Source organism: Pongo abelii, chromosome 19 (genome assembly GCF_028885655.2).
Source record: "Pongo abelii isolate AG06213 chromosome 19, NHGRI_mPonAbe1-v2.0_pri, whole genome shotgun sequence".
NCBI lineage: Eukaryota > Metazoa > Chordata > Mammalia > Primates > Hominidae > Pongo > Pongo abelii.
This window is the reverse complement of record NC_072004.2, coordinates 28,289,369-28,295,368: the sequence shown is the minus strand read 5'-3', so window position 1 is coordinate 28,295,368 and position 6,000 is coordinate 28,289,369.

The following is a 6,000-nucleotide window of genomic DNA, read 5'->3' as shown; positions in this document are numbered from 1 at the left end:
GGGAGACATCGCATGTTGGCAGGTTCCAGGATGCCCCCCAAGCCGCAAAAACAGCAAGTTTTTATTAGTGATTTTCAAAAGCAGAGGGAGTGTACGAACAGGGTATGGGTCACAGAGATCACATGCTTTACAAGGTAATAAAATATCACAAGGCAAATGGAGGCAGGGTTAGATCACAGGACTGGGGCAAAATTAAAATTGTTAATGAAGTTTCGGGCACGCATTGTCATTGATAACATCTTATCAGGAGACAGGGTTTGAGAGCAGACAACTGGTCTGACCAAAATTTATTAGGCCGGAATTTCATCCTCCTAATAAGCCTGGGAGTGCTACGGGAGACCGGGGCTTATTTCATCCCTTATCTGCAACCATAAAAGACAGACGTTTGCAGAGTGGCATTTCAGAGACCTCCGCCTAGGAAAGCATTCTCTTTCTCAGGGCTGTCCCTTGCTGAGAAAAAGAATTCAGTGATATTTCTCCTATTCACTTTTGAAAGAAGAGAAATATGGCTCTGTTCCACCTGGTTCTCAGGCAGCCAGACCTAATGGATATCTCCCTTGTTCCCTGAACATCGCTGTTATCCTGTTCTTTTTTCAAGGTGCCCAGATTTTATATTGTTTAAACAATTTGCTCAGTTAACGCAATCATCACAGGGTCCTGAGGCAACATACATCCTCAGCTTATGAAGATGACAGGATTAAGAGATTAAAGTAAAGACAGGCATAGGAAATCACAAGAGTATTGATTGGGGAAGTGATAAGTGTCTATGAAATATTCACAATTTATGTTCAGAGATTGCGGTAAAGACAGACGTAAGAAATTATAAAAGTATTAATTTGGGGAACTAATAAATGTCCATGAAATCTTCACAATTTATGTTCTTCTGCCATGGCTTCAGCCAGTCCCTCCATTCAGGGTCCCTGACTTCCCGCAACACCCCCCATCCCAGGTTCAAGCAATTTTCCTGCCTCAGCCTCCCAAGTATCTGGGGTTACAGGTGCCTGCCACCATACCCAGCTAATTTTTGTATTTTTAGTAGAGATGAGGTTTCACCATGTTGGCCAAGCTGGTCTCGAACTCCTGACCTCAGGTGATCTGCCCGCATCAACCTCCCAAGGTGCTGGCACTGGGACTAAAGGCATAAGCCACTGTGCCTAGCCTATAGGGAGGTCTTAAAACAACATTTTTCATCATTTCTAGGCCTTTTACCTAAGATAAAGTGTAAAAAACGAATCTGAGTTTATTTAATAGATACAGGGCTATTCAGGTTATCTGTTTCTTCTTGGGTGAACTTTGGAAATTTGTCTTTGAAGGAATTTGTCGATTTTATCCATGGCATTGAATTTAATTGAGATAAAAGTATTCCTAATATTATTTTACTATCCCTTTATATCTGTAGAATCTTTAGTGATGTCACCTGTCTCATACCTTCTACTGGTAATTCTCTCTTTTTTCCCTGATCAATCTGGCTGAAAATGTATCAATGTTATTGATTTTCCCAAAGAACAAGCTTTGGGATTCACTGATTTTCCTCTAACCTATTTTCTTTCACTGATTCTCACTTTGATCTTTATTATTCCTTTTTTCTGCTTACTTTGGATTTAATTTGCTTTTTTTTCCAACTTTAAGTGAAAACTGAAGTCACTGATTTGAGACCTCTCTTCTTTTCTTTTTTTCTTTTTTTTTTTAAAAGGTTATGAAATCTTTTTTTTTTCTTTTATTATTATTATTATTATTATTATTATTATTATACTTTAGGTTTTATGGTACATGTGCCCAATGTGCAGGTAAGTTACATATGTAGACATGTGCCATGCTGGTGCGCTGCACCCACCAACTCGTCATCTAGCATTAGGTATATCTCCCAATGCTATCCCTCCCCCCTCCCCCCAACCCACAACAGTCCCCGAAGTGTGATGTTCCCCTTCCTGTGTCCATGTGTTCTCATTGTTCAATTCCCACCTATGAGTGAGAATATGCGGTGTTTGGTTTTTTGTTCTTGCGATAGTTTACTGAGAATGATGATTTCCAATTTCATCCATGTCCCTACAAAGGACATGAACTCATCATTTTTTATGGCTGCATAGTATTCCATGGTGTACATGTGCCACATTTTCTTAATCCAGTCTATCATTGTTGGACATTTGGGTTGGTTCCAAGTCTTTGCTATTGTGAATAATATAATATTTAATGACATAAATTTTCCTCTAGGTACTCTTTTAGTGACAGCGCATATATTCTATGTTGTTTTCTATTTTCATTCACTTTGAATTGCTTTTTAATTTCCCTTTAGATTTCTCCTTTGACCTATGATTTATTTAGAAGTGTATTAGATGTCAGATATTTGGGGATTTTCAAGAATCTTTCTGTCACTGATTTCTAATTTAATTCTAATTCATCATATGCAGTATGTTTTACAGAGAACACACTGTATATGATGAATACTTTTGAATTTATGGAGACTTTTAAAAATGGGCCACAGTGTGGTATAGATTCATAAATATTCCATGTGCACTTGGGAAAAATCTGTATTCTGCTATTGTAGAGCAAAGTGTTCTGCAAATATCAATCAAGTCAAGTTAGCTGATAGTGTTGTTCAAATCTACTATATTCTTTTTTGTTTGTTTGTTTGTTTTTGAGATGGAGTCTCATTCTGTAGCCCAGTTTAGAGTGCAGTGGCACAATCTCGGCTCACTGCAACCTCTGCCTGCTGGGTTCAAGTAATTCTCCCTGCCTCAGCCTCCCAAGTAGCTGGGATTACAAGCGCTTGCCACATGCCCAGCTAATTTTTGTATTTTTAGTAGAGACAGGATTTTGCCATGTTGGCCAGGCTGGTCTTGAACTCCTGACCTCAGGTAATCTGCCCACCTCAGCCTCCCAAAGTGCTGGGATTACAGGCATGAGCCACTGCACCCGGCCAAATCTACTGCATTCTTACTGATTTTCTGCCCACTTGTTGTATTAATTATTGAGAGAAGGCTATTAAAATATCTCATAGTTATGCATTTTTCTATTTTTCTTTGATGTTTTATTAGTTTATCTTTTATTCATTTTGAAGCCTTATTAGGTACAAAAACATTTAGGATTGTTATATCTTCTTCACTGACCACATTGTCAGTATGAAATAACCTTTAATTCCTAGAAATAATTCTTTGCTCTGAAATCTATTTTGATATTAATATAGCCACTCTAAATTTCTTTTGACTAGTTTTAGCATGGTATATCTTTTTCCATCTTTATACTTTTAACCTATTTGTGTCTTTATATTTATAGTGCCTTTCTTATAGGCAGAATATAGTTGGGTCTTAGTTTTTCAATGTAATCTGACACTCTCTGCCTTTTAGTTGGGGTATTTAGACTATTTACATTTAATGTGATTACTGATATGTTTAGGTTGAGCCACTCACCTTGCATATGTTCTCTATTCATCTCATCTGTTTTTTAATTCCTTTTTCCATTTTCCTTTGAATTAATCAAGTATTTTTATCATACCATTTTATCTCATTTTATCTCTCTTCTTAAACGGCCACAATTTTTTTTTTTTTTTTTTTTTTTTGAGACAGAGTCTTGTTCTGTCACCCAGGCCAGAGTGCAGTGGCGGGATCTCGGCTCACTGCAAGCTCCACTTCCTGGGTTCATGCCATTCTCCTCCTCAGCCTCCCGAGTAGCTGAGACTACAGGTGCCCACCACCACACCTGGCTAATTTTTTGTATTTTTAATAGAGACAGGATTTCACGGTATTAGCCAGGATGGTCTCGATCTCCTGACCTCATGATCCACCTGCCTCAGCCTCCCAAACTGCTGGGATTACAGGCATGAGCCACTGAGCCCAACCTACAATTCTTTTTTTTTTAATTGTAAACCTTAAGATAATACATTTTATTTGAAGAAAGGTGCTGAAGAGGTGTTATTTGTGTAGGGTGTTAAAATAATGGTAAGCTATGAGAAGGGGAAAAGGGCATTGAGGCTAAGGAGTTAGTATGAAAAAAAAAACAGACCAGTACACATGGGAATGTTGGTGTAGTTTTGTACTGGGGTGGTTAGATTTGCAGTCACTGAAGCTAAGTATGTAGGCAAAGACTGAATGAGAGATGAATCTGGAATGGCAAGTTCAAATTAGTCACTAGAAGACCTCAAACCATCCCCCCTACAACCCCAGTTCTGTAGATATTGAAAGAATGGTGGACCCAGGGCCTGCTCTCTCTGAGCTTAACTCCTCACTTCCCTATGAAAGCTGGCTTTGCTATGTGCCCTGTGATATATATCTGTCCCCACTTTACAAAAATATGAACCTTGTCTCTGGTTTACCTCCAATGCCTAGAAAAATATGTGGCAGAATGCATGCTTCAGTAAATAATCTTTTAATCACTGAATATTTCAAGAATTTCACAGAATTCTATATGACATTATTAACTATTGTAAATTTTTAAGTGGAGAAAAAGTACCATGTTGCCTTTATTTCATGAAAGCAACCTTAAGAATTGGCAGGAATACATCTATCCATCCACTTGTATTTGTGCTCATATACTCATATCCCACTTACTATGGATGAATGGAATGATCTATCATCTAAAGTCAATATTTCTTTTTCCTAACTTCCAATCCAAGGACATTATTCCAGAAATACTTCCTTGTATTTCCTACATTATCAATTTTGCCCTCTCTGTGGATGATTTCCATTGGCATGCAAACATGATATTTTTTTTCTCATCTCATAGAACACAGTGATCTTGACTCTACTTCCTCTATAACTACTTACCTTTTCTCCATTCCTTTTTTGAGTGAACCTTCTTGAAATTGTTGCCTGTGCTTACCGCATTCAACCCCTCTACTTTGTTCTCTCAGAAATCCCTTTCAGTCAAGCTTTCTCCTTATCACTTCACCCAAAGGACTCTTGTGAGGTCATCAGGGCTAGCCACTTTATTAAATCCAATGGCTGACTATCAGGTCTCATTTTATGTCAACTTTCAGCAGCATTTGATAAAGTTGGCCACCATGTTCTTGAAATAATGTTTTCCTTTGGCTTTGTGAACATCATACTCTCCTTTACTGGTTGCTTTTCAATTTCTTTTTGTGGTTCCTCTTTATCCTTCTTTATTTTTATTTCAATAGGTTTTTGCAGGGAACAGGTGGTGTTTTGTACATGAATAAGTTTTTTAGTGGCAATATCTGAGATTTTTGTGCATCCATCACCAGAGCAGTGTACACTGTACCCAATGTGTAGTCTTTTATCCCTCGACCCCCTCTCACCCTTTCCCCCAAGCCCCAAAGTCCATTGTATCATTCTTATGCCTTTGCATCCTCATGGCTTAGCTCCCACTTATGAGTAACGACATACAATGTTTGGTTTTCCATTTCCGAGTTACTTCACTTGGAATAATGGTCTCCAGTTCCAACCAGATTGCTGCAAATGCCATTATTTCATTCCTTTTTATGGCTAAGTAGTATTCCATGGTATGTATGTGTGTGTGTATATTCTTTATTCACTCGTTGATCGATGAGCATTTGGGCTGGTTCCTTATTTTTGCAATTGTGAATGGTGCTGCTATAAACATTCATGTGAAAGCATCTTTTTCATGTAATGATTTCTTCTCCTCTGGGTAGATAGCCAGAAGTGGGATTGATGGATCAAATGGTAGATCTACTTTTAGTTCTTTAAGGAATCTCCACACTGTTTTCCATAGTGGTTGTATTAGTTTACATTCCCATCTAACAGTGTAAAAGTGTTCCCTTTTCACCACATCCACACCAACACCTATTTTAATTTTTTGATTTTTTTATTATGGTCATTCTTGCAGGATTAAGATGGTATCGTGTTGTGGTTTTGATTTGCATTTCCCTGATAGTTAGTGAGGTTGAGTATTTTTTCATATATTTGTTGGCCATTGGTATATCTTCTTTTGAGAATTGTCTATTCATGTCCTTAGCCCACTTTTTGATGAGATTGTTTTTTCCTGAACAGCTACAATTCTTTGGCTAGTTATTTTAGTGGTTGCTTT